Source organism: Acomys russatus, chromosome 5 (assembly GCF_903995435.1).
Source record: "Acomys russatus chromosome 5, mAcoRus1.1, whole genome shotgun sequence".
Lineage (NCBI taxonomy): Eukaryota > Metazoa > Chordata > Mammalia > Rodentia > Muridae > Acomys > Acomys russatus.
The window spans coordinates 31,263,029-31,279,063 of NC_067141.1; positions in this window are offsets into that span (position 1 = coordinate 31,263,029).

Below are 16,035 nucleotides of genomic sequence, written 5' to 3' on the forward strand. Positions count from 1 at the left end.
GTTATTGTTTCTCATTCATTGATTCCTTGAGGCAAGGTCTCCTATAGCCTGGGCTGGCCTTGTATTCACTATGTATCCAAGGAGGATGGCCTTGACTTCTGAGCCTCCTGCCTCTACCTTCCAAGTGTTGGGTTGGCAGGCACACATGACCACACCTGGACTGGTCCTAGACCTCTTACCAAATCTTTCCTTCAGCCCGAATACACTTTAATGGCCCTATTTCATGAGAAAGTTATGGTTTTGTGTTTTATGAGTTATGAATAATATCTGACAAGGAAATGTGTTCATGCTTTATTTATCAAGCTGGCATAATAATTCAAGAGCTGCCAAAGCCCACAGAAGAGCAATTGGGCATGCATGCATGCATTCCAGGAAGAAAACAGGAGATATTTAGTCAAGCACTAAGCAACCCCATTCCCAAAGCAATTAATTTAAATGAGTTAACCAGCTGAGTTTGAGTGTATGGATCATCCACTGATAGCTGAGAATTGCGTCATCTGACTATTAATGCTAGGCCACTCATTTCACTGTTTTACGCTCTAACTAGAGAAACCATAACAGAATGGTCAAGCAATCTGTAGAATCTCTGCACTTATTTGACTTTCCATTATCTGTTTGTCAGATTGTTGTCCAGTCTAGGCCCAAACCTTTAAATGTTACCAAGCTAATAGACGTAATGGAACTTTTTAAAGTTCCATTTAAAGTTTTAAAGTTAACTTTTTAAAGAGACATAGTTTGAGCATCCGCTTATATCTATTGGCTCCTTTTTTCCCCCCTCATGACCTTCTGTTGTAGTCACTCATTTTGATTTAAAAAAATATTTAGGTTTATTTATGCTATTATTTTAAGTTCATGGGTGTTTTGTCTATATGGATGTCTATGCACTACATGCATGCCTGACACCCTCAGAGGTGAGAAGAGGGTGTCAGATCCCCTGGGACTGGAGTTACAGATGGCTGTGAGCCACTATGTGGGTGCTGGGAATTGAATCAGGTCCCCTGAAAGAACAAATGATCTTAATGACTGACCCAACTCTCTAGCCCCACTCTTTTTTTACTTATATTTTAAATTTAATTTTATTTATTTTTGGGGTACAATACATGACACTGTACTTGTGTGGAGACCAGAGGACAACCTTTAGGAGTCAGTACTCCTTGCATAATTGGCTCTAGGGACTGAACTCAAGTCATCAGGATTGGTGACAAGTGTCTTTACCCAATGAGCCACCTCACTCCCTTGGTTTATCTCTGCCTTAGTTTGTTGTTCATTCCTCAAATCAGTTATGTCAAGGAGATATTAAAGATACAACAGCAAATAAGACAACACACAGAGACAGAGGACAAAGTATCCAGACAGTGAAAAAAAAAAAAGCAATGATGAAATTATTTCAAATCTTGTAAGAAGAAAGCCAGGAGGACAAGTGCCAAGAGCAGCAGGGAGGGCAACTGCTACTCTTGTTTGAAGATGGGGTGAGCTGAGTGACCCCTTCCCTAGGAGGAAAGAGTAGTCTTTGTGGAGGGATCGTCTGAAGAAATGCAGTTTACCTTGGGAACAGATGGCGGAGGAGACAGAGATCCTGTGTTAGGCAGAAGGGACAGCTGCACACAATCCAGTTCAGGAATGAGCTTAGGGACCAGCTCAGCAGGAAGAGGCACTTGCTTCTGACGCTGGCAACCTGAGTGTGATGTCTATAACCTATACGGTAGGTTTAATTTGGGGATAGAAAGGCCACTAGGTAGAGGGGAAGCCCGCTCAAAACGTTTGGAAGGTAGATTAATACCACTGGATATAGCATTTGTTCAAGTGCAAAGGAAAAACCAGTGGCAGATTTTCAGCAGGAAACTGATTTAAGTGTCAAAGATCTCTCCAAGAGGCTGGGGAGTTAACTTAGTGGTAAAGTGTGGCCTACCTGGTCACGTTCCAAGGCAGTGCCTGAGGAGTGATACCCGTTGCCCTCTGGTCTCCACATATATACACACACTTGCTCTAGTGAGCGCTCTCTCTCTCTCTCTCTCTCTCACATACACACACACATACACACACACACACACACACACACACACACACACACTCACACACAACTCTCCAGCTGCTTTATAGAACATGTATTGGAGACATTCAAATGTAGATAAAGGCAAGTAGGCTAAATAGACGACTGCAGGAATCGAGACAAGCAACACCAGCTTGGGTGGGAGCGCAGCCTTGCAGACAGAGGAAGTAACATTTGTTTCTAGACGCAGATATAGATCTAGATGTACCGGGCTAGACCTGGTACTGAATCTGTGGTTTCAGAAATGCCTCTTTGACTTGGCTTATCAAGCCAATGGTGTTTAAACCAATGGGAAAATGAGAAAGACAAAGAAAGGGGGTGCATTTAGTAGCAGGGAGAAGGCAGGAAGTTCCAGCTTGGACATGTGACTCCAGTAAGATATCCCAAAGGAAATGGCAAGAAGGCACTGAACACAGCAATCACCAAAAACCCTCAAAATAGTCTAAACTAAATATATGCGCTTTTTGGTTTTGATCATTTATTTTACTTATCACATTTATTTATTACTTATTGTGTGTGTGTGTGTGTGTGTATGTGTGCACCTGTGTGTATTCATATGCATGCACAACTGTTGCAGGATATTTGATCACACTGTGAACCCCGAGATTATATTGTTTACTGGAAAAACTCGTTTCTAGTTGTAGTGTGGAGTAGCCCTTCCACACACTTTTAATCCAAGAGCTTTCTGCTTGAATTAAATAAAATCAACCATAGGTCAAGAGGCAGTGCAAGAAACTAGTTGACGGAGTGAACATAGGAAAAAAACCATATTGAGTAAGAGGAAGTCAGAAGGACAGACAGAGAAACACACAGGAAGTAGAAGGGAGGGACATTCAGTTTGAAGGGAGTTTTGAGACAGCACGGACAAGGAGAATTGCCTTTTCATTTTCAGATGTTGGCCAAGTAGGAAGGTCAGCTGGGTGCTTTCTCTGCCTCTCGGAACTAGCAGGCTTTAACCCCTGCATCTGGCTCCCAAGTTTTTATTGGTAAAATTGAATGTATGAGATTTTGTTAAAAACAACACATTCATGTTTGTGTGTGAGAGCCAGGAGTTGACATTGGGTGTATTCCTCAATCACTCTACCTTATTTCTTGAGACAGGGTCTGTCACCACACCTGGAGCTCACTGTTCACAGGAGTAGCTGCCAGTGAGCTCCAGAGCTCCTCCCATCTACCTCCCAGTGCTGGCATTATAGACGCACACAGCAATGCACAGCTTTGTACAAGTGCTGGGGATATAACTCAAGTCACTCAAATGAGCCATCTTCTCAGCACTGCCCCTTCCCCTTTTCTTTAGTCACAATTTCACTTTAGGAGCATCACGTGTTAGCATTTTTGTCTCAGTCTCTCAAAGCTGGGAGATTTGGGGTCTCTGGAGGGAGGGTCCATGTAGGAGGGAAAGAGAGACATGGGAGAGGAAACAGAGGCATGAAACTATAGGTTACTCTGGAGCAACAGAGGGAGTCACTGTGGGATGGCAACAGGCATTGTCCTAGCTGGCTGATGAAGTGCGGACTCTAGGCCACCTTAACATAATGTCATTGGTAGGCTTGTGACAAAAGGAAACCAGGAACAAGAGTGCTAGGATAATGCACCAGGGCAAGGATATGAAGCAAAGGAAGCCTGTTCTGCTCAAAGCTAGGGATGGGGGACAGAAGAGAAGGAGGAGGGGGAGGAGGGGAGGAGGAGGGGGAAGAAGAGGAGGAGGAGCAAAGGAAGGAGGAAGACAGAAGAGAAGGAGAAGGAGGGGAGGAAGAGGGGAAGGAAAGGAAGGAGGGAGAGGAGGAGGAGGGGGAAGAGGAAGGGAAGAAGGAAGAGGAGGGGCAGGAAGAGGACAGAAGAGAAGGAGGAGGAGGGGGAAGAAGGGGAGGAGGAGGAAGGAGGGGGAGGAGGGGGAAGAGGAGGAGGAGAAGGAGAAGGAGGCCAGAGTCCCAGTATCTCCTCTGGGAACATGTCTTCAATGAGCAGAAAGCATCCCACCTTTGAGACATTCTGCTGAAACCTTCTGGATCATTCTCCAATCTGAAGGACATTTAGAATAGAATCACATACTCACTTGCTGTTGGGAGTATTTGGATAGAACACAGGCAAGTGCGGAGATGCTCTCACTGTGGAGTGCTGTGCTTTGTTCCTGAGTGGTGAAGACCCATGGTCCTGAGGGGAGGCAGGTGTTCAGGATCTTCCGGGCAGCATTCCTCTCTTGCTGTAGTGGCATCAGCTGTGGAGACACTAAGGAATATACAACAAATGCTTTTGGAAAATTGCTGCGCTTTGCTGAGAAGCAATTTGGCAGCCCAAAACAAGAGCCAAAAAAAATGTTTTCATCGTGCGATTCACTCATTATACATGCAAAATTTATCCCAAGAAAATGCCTCAAAATACAAACCAACATTTGTATCCAAAGATACTCATAATTATATTTATACTAGCAAAAAGCTCTACCCAAAGGTGCAAACAACAGAAAAAGTTAAATACATTGTGTGTGTGTGTGTGTGTGTTTGTATGTTGCTGCTGAAAACTTTATCATCTAATGATGCAGGAGACAACAGATGACACTCATATTTGTAGAGATGCAGGTATCAGCAAACCTACTATATTTCCAATCATATCAAACTGTGGTGCATGCAGTTATGAACAGTATATACTTGATAATAGGGATGCATTGCCATTTATACCTCCTCTTGTTACTTTAGGATACACACTCTCTCTTGTAAAAATATGCTGCTGCACCACCAACTGACTTGTACTTCTTACATTTACTTCATCCTTTTTGCATTTGCATGTGACATGCATGCACATGTGTGTGGGTATACACATGTGGGGGCACATGCATGTGGAGGCCAAATGTTGGCATTAGGTGTCTGTCTATCTGTCTTAATCAGTTTCTATTTTATTTACTGATACAGGGTCTCTCACTGAGCCCAGAACTCATCAATTAGTGCTGAGATTGTAAGTGGCCCATAATCCTTACCTGGCTTTTACATGGCTGTTGGTGATCTGAGTGCTGCTTAATTGCCCAGTGCAGTGAGTGTGTGTGTGCGCGCACGCGCAAGTGTGTGTGCGAGTGTGTGGGATGCGATGATGACATGCTACACTCTCCTCATTCAGAAATGCAGCTTAGCCTTATTGTTTCTTTTCTAAGAGATTCTGTATAATGTTTCACCCCTGCCACACTTAACAATACTTTGCTCTGCTTGCCTATCGGAGCTGTCCTCTGAGAAGCTCCACTCAGCAGCAGCAGATCCAAACAGACGTGACTCACAACCCAACATTGGGCAAAGCATAAGGAAAAGTGTGGGGAAGGATAAAAGGACGTAGAGGTGACAGGAGGTCCACAAGAAGACCAACAGAGCCAACTAACAAGGGCCCGTAGGGGTCTGTGGAATCTAAAGCACCAATCAAGGACCACGCATGGACTGGACCGAGGTCCTCCACATGGATGTAGCCAATGGGCAGCTCAGGCTTCATGTGGGTCCCCTAGGAAGGGGATCTGTGGTTATCTCTGACATGGACTCCGTTGCCTACTTTTTTATTACTTCTCCCTGACAAGACTGGCTTGCCAGGGCACAGCGGAAGAGGATGAACTCAGTCCTGACGTAACTTGATGAACTGGGGTGGGTGGGGAGGGGGCTCCCCTTTTCTGAAGTATAGGGGAGGGGGAGGGGGACTAGAACTGGGAAGAGAGGAGGGAGGGGGCTATGACAGGGATACAAAGTGAATTAAACAAAAAGGACTCCTGCAAAAGCTGGATGTAGTAGTCCTTTACTCCAGCACTCTGAGGCATATCTCTGTGAGTTCCAGGTAAACCAGAGCTACACAGTGAGACCCGTTCTTAAAAAACAAAACAAGGCCCTGTAGTGGTGGTGGCGGCACACTCCTTTAATCTCAGCACCCGGGAGGCAGAGGCAGGTGGTTCTCTGAGTTCGAGGCCAGTGTGATCTATAGAGCAAGTTCTGGGACAGCCGGGACTATACGACGGAGAAAAACAAAAAAACTGCAAAAAGCTTTCAAGGAGCCTACAGCACTCCAGAGCACTCCCAGGAGCAGCCTGAGGGCCTGAGCCCTGTTTCCTTTCATTTGATAGACGTCAATGCACAGGATAAGAACAAGAGGGCAGTCAAAGAAGCCAGACCAGCAAGACTGACCCAGCCTCCTTTCTGAATGGGCAGCAGGTTGGGGGGGAGGGTAGGGGCGGGTGAAAGCATACTAGAGTTGCTTCAGAGAGGATCTGAAAGTAAGGAAGTAAATCCCAGCGTCAGTTTCCAGTTTCTGGGGATTACTCCAGCTCCTAGACCAGACCCTCCGTCATAGTGTCTCTAAAAGAAGGGGCTCATAGATCTGCCTCTTGGTACCTATGCAACAACCACAGGGGTTCAGCAGACTTGCTCTGGGCTATCTATGCTCTATAGAACAATAGCAGGAAGACTGGTGAAGGAGTTCCTGTGATCGTTTTCCTCACCAGACCCTTCTCACCCTCCTGTGATACTACAGCATAGGAAAATGAAAGAATTGTGTCCCTGGGTCTGTCATTGTGACAGAAAAGAGACATTGGGACCTCTCTCCTCAACTGGACACTGTGTGCCCTTGAGAACTCTCTCCTCAGGCGGGCACTGTGTGCCATGCTACCTGACAACAATCTTCCTTGATGTTCATCCTGAGAAACATTTAGCTAACGCCTACTTTGTGCTCAGTGCAAGCCAGCAAGTTACCAAACTTAACAGAAAACCAGATTCCTGATCTTGGAGCGAGGGGTGGGGGAGTGGGGGTGGGGGTGTGGAGGTGAGGGCGATGGGGGGCTGGGGGGCGGGGTGGAGGAGGTTTAGCCAAGCATCCCTCTTCCTCCAGTGTTTATGGACTTTGTAAAGTATAGCGTGCATTAATGGTCCAGCAATGACGGGAATGCTTTGTCAAGACAGCTTAGTACTTGAGCAGCCACCCCTGGCTATCCTAATGGCCTTTAGCAGTTCCATTAGTCAAATTAGACCTGATTTGAACTGTCAACCTGGAGTTAAGCCTATGCTGTATACCATGAATACTGATTCACTCAGGATCAGTAGAGCCCCAGAGGCATTACAGTGATCTATGTGGGTCTCCCACACACACTTAGAATATGATTTATACTCTGTATGGTCATGCGTGTAGGAGGGTGGGGACATAAGAGGGCAATGGGACTTGCAGACCTGGATTTTTCTGGGTGGAAAGCCTTTGCACAACACATCTATGTGAGATTCCACATAGAACTCCCAACTGGGATACTTTGAACACAGTCATAAGTTGTTCCATGATGGGAGGTGTGTTCTGAAAAAATGTGCCTTTGGGTAATCCCACCATCACAAGAACATCACAGAACCAATATGGTATTGCCTACCTCACATCTAACCTGTGTGGCATAGACTGTCACTCCCAAGCCCATAAAGGACAGTACAATGTCAATTAAAACAGGCCTAAGAAAAAGGATGCACTCAAGACCTTGGGTAAGCAGCAAGGGGCTGCTGCTGACATAACACTGGCAGGAAAACAGTTTCATAAGCAAAACAGTACATTCTAAAACAATAGTAAAGGTCTGGCAAGATGGTTCAGTGGGAAAAGGCACTTGCCACCAAGCCTGGCCACATGAGTTCAGTCCTCTAGATTCACATGATGAAAGGAACAAACTGACTGCCATAGGTTGTCCTCTGACCTCTATAGCATGTTAATGGGATTGGTTTCCAGCCATAAAGGACAATAGAGTTGTGTTCTTTGTGGGAAAATGGATACAACTGGAGATAATCATATTACATGAATTAACCATTCTCAGAAAGACAACTATCACTCATCTTTTCCTGTTTGTGGCCTCTGGACTTTACATAGTTATATATATGGCATTTATGAAACAGGAAAGTAGAAGCAAGGATTAGGAAGATGGTTGTCAGTGAAGTGCTTTCCATGTAAGCTTGAGGACCTGAGTTTGATCTCTGGCATCACATAAAAAGCCTGGTCACAGGTTGGAGAGATGGCTCAGAGGTTAAGAGCACTGTCTGTTCTTCCAAAGGTTCTGAGTTCAATTCCCAGCAACCACATGGTGATTCACAACCATCTATCATGAGATCTGGTGCCCTCTTCTATGTGCCTACATGCATATGTGGGCAGAATACTATAAAAATAATAAATAAATAAATCTTTTTTTTAAAACCTGCTCACAGTGGTATACCATCTGTAATTCTAGTGCTGTGAAGATGGAGACTGGAAGCTCCCTGGGGCTTGTTGGCCTGTCAGTCTAGCTATATTGGCCAGCTCAGTGAGAGACCCTGTCTCAAAGGAGAAGGTGGATGGAGAACGCTGCTCCCACCACCACCAAATAAAGTAAAAGTGAAACTGTCTAGGCAAAAAAGGGGAACTAATTAGGAAAGGGAGGGTCTGAAAAGGGAAGGGAGAGGACTGGAGGAAAGTTGCCCAATGTATAATATAATATATTCTTGTATAAAAACTGTACAATAATTTGGAAACATGTGATCTATAGGCTACACCCCTAGGCATAGAACCACTGAGGACAATTGTAAGGTTCTAAATAAATCTGTCAAACAATTTTTCCCAAAAGGTTTGTCAAGACTGAGGATGTAGCTCAGTGGAAGAGCACTTGCCTAGCATGCACAGTGCACGAGGTAGGGTTGGGGTATGTGTGGGGGGTGGGCGGGTGTCAGTCAATTTGTAGCAATGGAAAGAAAAGATAAGAACTCACGAACAGTTAACCAAGGACTATGTTTTCTTACATCACTGTAATCAGGAAGTCCACACTCCTTTGATTTCAATTTTTACCTGTCAATATGGCTCATAGCCCAACCACTGAAGCTTGTTTCTTGACGTTCATTGTGCTGAACTGTTCTCCAGAGTGTGTGGGGAGGGATTTTCTTATGGTCAGAACTTGGGGGCTGTTTCCAGCTTTTGCTACTAAGCATACTCATTTTTACATCTTTGTGCAGTCTCTCCACCCCCTACTTTCCCAGGAGTGCAATTACTCCATCAAAGGAACACAGACCGATTTACGGCTCTGTTACACATTGCCAAGTTGTTGCACAAGGTTTTTTTTTTTTTTTTTTTAGAAAGGTGTACTGGCTGTTCAGAGGGGTAGCTGCAGGGACTGTCATTCTTAGCCAAGGTGCCCATCCATGGTTTCTTTACAGGAAGTTGGGACGTCTGAACTTCATCATGGGGAGGTGAGAAGTCCCCAACTCATTCTGAATCTGTTCTCTCATCTGTAGACAGGAGATATGCTTGTCTGCTGAGAACGCCAGGCTTCCCTTTAGCCTGTTTTGTGGCACCCTCTCATGACTGGCAAGGCTTACACATGTACTCCATCGAATCGTGTTTCTTTCCCCTAGGATTGTTATGAGAGTTCTCAGAAGTCGTCAGAGTCAGAGCCTGGGTCCTGGCAGCCTTAACAAACCAGGTTCATCTATCCATCCTAACAGGCTTATTAAATATACGGTTAAGTCGTAAAAATCAGGCAAAGGAGATTAACTCATTGTGGCCACACTGGGAAAAGGAACAAAGAGGTCCAAGGAGTCCTGCCCTCCCGTACACCACCTGCTGGTCTCTCCCACACTGCCAAGCCCTTCTTGCAGTCTTGATATGTGGTTCAGGTTTAAAAAGAAGTGAAAGGCGTGCCAACAAAGCCTTCCTGGTCAAGGTGAGGCTGTGCCCATGACCACTGTCCAGGCTCCAGGCTCTCTGCAGAACCATGTAAAATCTCTTTCTTGAGACAAACTCCTCCCCTGGATGGCACGAGACTTCTGCCTTTTCCTTCTCCCAGGATAAGTTTCCTGAGGGACAGCTAGCAGTGGTGGCACACATCTTTAATCCCAGAACTAGGGACTCAGAAGCAGGGGGATTTCTAAGAGTTCGAGGCCAGCCTGGTCTACAGAGACAGTTGCAGGCCAGCCAGGGCTACACAGAGAAACCTTGTCTTGAAAGAAACAGTAACAAATACAACAAAGGAGAATCCCAATTTCTTAAGTCATCTCATAGCACTCATAGCCAAAAGCAGGCTGCACAGGTGTTATTTTAAGACACTAGACACAGGGGACTGGAAAGATTGTTCCGTGGTTATGAGCACTTGTTGCTCTTTCAGGGAACTCCCAACACCCACAAGGTAGCTCACAACCACCTGTAACTCCAGTTCCAGGGAATCTGACACCCTCTTCTAATCTCCGTTGAGTGCACGGACATACATGCATGCAAACACTTATGTATATTCTATAAAATAACCTCTCAAAACAAAAGACATTAGAAATCCCAGCACTCAGGGAGGCAGAAGCAGGTGGATCCCTGTGAGTTTGAGGCCAGCCTGGTCTACAGAGCGAGTTCCAGGACAGCCAAGGCTACACAAAGAAACACTGTCTCAAAAAGCCAAAACAAAACAAAACAAAAAAAAAACCACTAGACATATTTAGGATACATACCTTTAGAGTACCCCAAAACTAGCAAAATCAGACAAGGTTCCAAGGTGTTCTAGGGGTGCGGATTAGCCCAGTGACGACACATTTAACCTCATTCTGACTCAGTTTCTCCCTCTATGAGGTTGGGTTAGTTCTGCCTTCTGCAACAGGAAGTATAAGAACACACCCGTGTAAAATGCTGAGACCCGTGTTTGACATGTACGTACTTGTTACCAACAAATATTTTTTTCCTGGGGACCACAAATGTCTGTTCATCCCAGATAGGGCATCAGCGACTGACCAACCAACCACACCCACCTCTAATTTAGCGAGCAAGTTTCCTGGAGTTACTTAAAGGAGCATGAGTAAGTGGGTGAGGAGTGACATACAGCTCGATTCGGGTAGCTGTACTAGCCCACTCCAAGGCTTGGAGAGGTGCCTCAGCAGTTAAGAGCACTGGCTGCTCTTCCAGAGGACATGGGTTCAGCTCCCAAGACCCACCTGGGAACTCACAGCCACCTGTAACTCCAAGGGACCCAATGCCGCCTTCTGGTCTCTGTGGGCACCAGATACACACGCAGATAAAACACACATTAAAAAGCCCACTACAGTGGGGGAGACAACTCACCAAAGTTGCCATCACCTGAGTCCTTACGCCACTTTCCTAGAGTCTCCTTTCCCTAGCAACGGCAGCGGAGTAGGCTCCTGGGATACTCAAGAAGGACCAAGAATCTGGGAGCATGCGTATGAATTTAATAAGACCCCCTGCTCTGGTCATCTCATGAGGAAATACTTCCCTGTGGAGAAAACAGTTCCACAACAGTGTTCCATCAAGTGCTCGTTGTTAAAGAAATGAAGCGGGGTGAACAGGCTGGGGAGATGGCTAAGAGCACTGGCTGTTCTTCCAAAGGACCTGGGTTCAATTCCAAGTACCCCCATGGCAGTTACTGGCTCTAACTCCAGTTCCAGGGAATCCTACACAGACGTATGGGCAGGAAAAACACTAATGAACATAAAATAAAATAAAAAATCAATAACTTTTTAAAAGAAAGGAAAGGGAATCGAGGCTGGAGGTGCTGCTCAGAGGGAGAGCTGCTTGCCCTACAGGACCCCAGATCTAAGGGGAAAAACTGCACAAATAAAGGATAATAAAGAAAACTGAGCACCTCCACACTAGGTCTCCTCAGGACAGCAGCCTCCGAAGTGATGCACTGATGCACCTGTAGGCTGTGTTCCCACCCCTCTCCCTAAGACCCAGAGGTCAGACTTTTAGCCTCTGTTGCAAAGTTTCCTGGTGCCCCTGCGGGCTAGAGGACAAAGGCTTCAAGTTCCAGGCTCTTCACTGAGGCTGTCGAAAGGTCGGGGGACACTGGCATCATTAGTCGCATAGCATCTCAGTTTATGTAAGAACCAAAACAGATGAAGACAAACAAGATGGCAAAACCTGTGGGGCATTTTTTTTTTTTTAACGTCATAGTAAGTAAACTAGGCCATTACCAACCTGTCAGCCACCAACCAGCTCAAGCAATGAAAACCCTGCTAACCTGGCAAAGGCTCTCAGAGAGTTGTTTTGGGCAGCAGCACAGGCCCACACCTTCCGACAGGGAAGCGATAGGAATTTTGATTCAAGGAGGGTCAGCCCCGGAGAGCCTGGTGAAAGTTTTCACAGCTTAGAGCTAGGAGTGCCCTCCCTCCCTCACTAGAAGCCTTGGGCCCAAATAACCTTGACCCTGGAGTGACCTCATCTTACAGGGCTGGGCTTCCCAATCCCCCCAACCCCTCCCCCAACCTCCGTTCGTGCCTTCTCCTGTTAAATGAGTTGAAGCAGCACCGAATTATGTCCATGAACTGCAACCTAAGGGGTGTATTCTTGTAACAAATAACAGGATCTCAATCACATCAGCTGACCTTTCAGCCAATCACAGGGCGCAGATTGTTCAGGGACCTGCGCATAAAGGCAAAGGCTGAGACAACCAGTGGGGTCTTTCCCTTCGCCGCTTCCTTTTCCTGTCTTATAAATAGCATCGGCCCTTCTCTTGGCTCAGGCTACTCCCTGGTTGTTAAGTCTCTTCTCAGCACAAATAAAGCCTGCTAGATTTAACTAGGCTAAAGATGTTTTCTTATTTTAACAGTCTGGTGTCAGAGTGGGAGTTAATTGACCGCCAAAGTGACCCCACGTGACCAAGTACCACGTGACCAAGCCAAAGCTGTTCACCCAGGCCACTGAACTCCTGAATAAGTTAGGGTTGCTGGTCAGTTCTGCTTCCAATAAAGCTCCTGGATTTGTGTTTGGAGCTCTCAGACTATCTTTGAACAGTTTTTAACTGGAGAGGGCCCATGATTTGATCAGCCCCAACAATTAACTAGTCTGAATCAAGTAAGAAAGCGCAGGTTATTTTTTGAAAACAGGTCTCCTCAAATCTAAGAAGTCTGGGAATTCAAGAGCCTAGAACACCATTTTCTAAAATACCAGCTAACTTCATATACTAGAAAAAAAGAGACCCAGAATGTGTGTATTTAGAAGGACGGCCCAGCACCAGGTGTAGTGGCGCACGCCTTTAATCCTGGCAGAGGCAGGTGGAGCTCTGAGTGTTCTATGTATTGAATTCCAAACCAACCAGTGAGACCCTGTCTCAAAAGAGAAAAGGAAGCTGGGAATCTTCTCTTCCTATTATTCTTAGGTTTCATCTTTTCATAATATCCTTGATTTCTTGGCTGTTTTGTACCAGGATTTTTTTAGATTTAAAATTTTGACAGATGTATCGATTTCTTTGATTGTATCTTCTATATCTGAGATTTGTTGTCTATTACATGGACTCTGTTGTCTGCTTTTGATTACTTCGCCCTAACTGGGCTGCCTAGCCTGGCCTCGGTGGGTGAAGAGGAGGAGCTCAGGCCTGATGAGACTTTATGTGATGGGGTGGGTTGGGGGGCTCCCTTTTTCCGAGGACAAGGGGAGGGTGTATAAGGGAAAGAGGGGAGTAGGAGGGAGAGACAGGGAGGAGATGAGGGAGGGGGCTACATCAGGATGTAAAGTAAATATATAAATTAAAAATAAATTTTTAAGAGAGAATCTAGTGGTGTGAAAGACAGACAATGGTCACAGTGAGAAAGCTTTAACTTCGAGAAACTCTTCACTTAAGAACCACATGGAAAAGAAAGGAAGCAGAGGCTGCAAAAAAAAACAAAGGGATCTAATCTTTTTCTTTCTTTTTAAAAGATTTGTTTGTTATGTATACAGTTCTCTGCCTGCATGTATACCTGCAGGCCAGAAGAGGGCATCAGATCACATTATAGAAGGTTATGAGCCACCATGTGGTTGCTGGGAATTGATTGGCGCAGGGCCTATGGAAGAGCAGCCAGTGCTCTTAATTTCTCAGCCATCTCTCCAGCCCGGGATCTGGTCTTGTTTGTTTGTTTGTTTGTTTAAATATTTCTTTATTACATATACAGTGTTCTGCCTGCATGTACACCTGCAGGCCAGAAGACGGCATCAAATCACATTACAGATGGTTATGAGCCACCATGTGGTTGCTGGGATTTGAACTCAGGACCTCTGGAAGAGTAGCCAGTGCTCTTAACCTCTGAGCCACCTCTCCAGCACCCCCTCCACCCCCATCTGGTCTTTAACAATACATACAAGCATCTAAATGACTAAATGAGTCAGAACTTGCCTCTTTTGACTATCTATTCAAAAGCTTTAGCCCATCAGGACAGGACACATTGTTCCACAGGGCACAAAAACCAATTTAAGTTCAGGAAACCTGTACCTAACACATGGCTTTAGGCTTTAGGCTGGGCGTGGTGACACGTGCCTTTAATTCTAGCACGCGGGAGGCTAAGGTAGGCAGATCTTTGGAAGTACAAGGCCATCCTGGTCTACACCATCCGTTCCAGGCCTGCCAAGGTTGCATAGTGAGACCTTGCCTGAAATAACAAGTAGGCTCCGCTTCTGCCTTCCTGCTTACATGGGTGTGTGTATATATGTATGGAAGGTTTGGATTTCTTTGATTTTTTTCTATTTTCTTCAAATATTGTCAAGTTGAACTATAAAACAGCACAATTTAATTGAATTTAAGGAAAACAAATGCCTCTCTAAATGAAGTATTATAGAGGAATTTTAATTCAGAATATGGCTCCTGTAGCACTGATATCACTTCCAAAAACATTCTAGGTTTGTGTGATCCAGCTAGAATACAGACATGCCTTTGATCCCAGGAGACAGAGTCAAGCGGATCTCTGAGTTCAAGGCCAGCCAGGTATAAAGCAAGTATCAGTAAAGAAAAGCTTAGGTCCAGGCATGGTGGTACATGCCTTTAATTCTAGCACTCAGGAGGCAGAGGCATGCAGATCTCTTGAGTTCTAGTCCATGTTGTTCAGGCAGTTTGGTTGAAAGAGAGTATGGTAGAGTTGAGTTTGTGGCAGTTCATTTCATGGGATTCAGAGGCAGTTTTTTACTGGGAGAGTTTTACAGAGACAGGTTGAAGAGAGAACGAGCTAGACACAGGTGAAGACAGAACGAGCCAGAGAATGAGAAGCAGGCCAGAACAGATTGCTAGAGTTACTTTGAGGCCAAGCAGAGCAATTTAGTCAGAGGCTGAGAGAGAGAGAGAGAGAGAGAGAGGGCGCGCACACGAGAGCACACTGGGGGAGGGGGAGGGAGAGAGAAGCCAGATTGAATCAGTCAGCTTGGAGAGGGGTTTGAGCTAGAACAGCTGAGTCAAACCAGCCAGCCAGAGTTCAGACAGAACTAGAAAAGTGGAGCTCATTCAGCAGGAAGTCTCAGAGGCTGGAAACATTCTAGGCCTAGATAAGATGGTACGGAGGCTAGAAGCTTCCAGGACTAGGCCTAGGTCAGCAGACTGAGGCAGTAAGCCTCCAAGACAATGATTACACCAGGAAAATAAAAGTTATTTTTACAAAGTATTCTCCCCGAAGAATAAGAACTATCCCAAATGCTTTCCAAGTTCATGTGACTCAGGCAATTGCTTATCAGTGATGATGTTGATGGCTCAGTTGAAACAGCCATATCTTCGGAATTTTCAGTATGAAGTACAATGCAAATACACAGCTTTTCTTATTATGTATGCGTGTTTTATCTGCATGTATGTATTTGTACTGTGCATGCACCTGGTGGCTGTGTGGGTCAGAACCCTTGGAACTGCGGTTAAGATGATTGTGAGCTACCATGTGGTGCTGGGAACCAAACCCAGGTCCTCCTCAAGAGTAACAAATACTTTTAACTGCTGAACCATTTCTCCTGCCCTGGGCTCATGTTACAGGTAAAATGAGCTTGTGGTATCAAATTTCCCAACAAGAAAAACAAGTCCTTGCTGGCTAGCATTTTAATGTGCCTTCTTCGTAAGCCACAAAGACGACAATGGTGATTCCTCATCAGTATCAACTCAGTTGGATCCTTGTCACCTAGGAGACACACCTCTAGGTATGTCTGTGAAGGGATTTCCAGAGATGACTACCAGAAGAGGGAAGGCCTGCTCTGAAAGTAAGTGGCATAACTCTATGGGACCCTAAACTCAACAAAGAGGGCGAAGGAGAAAGGCACCAGTCCTC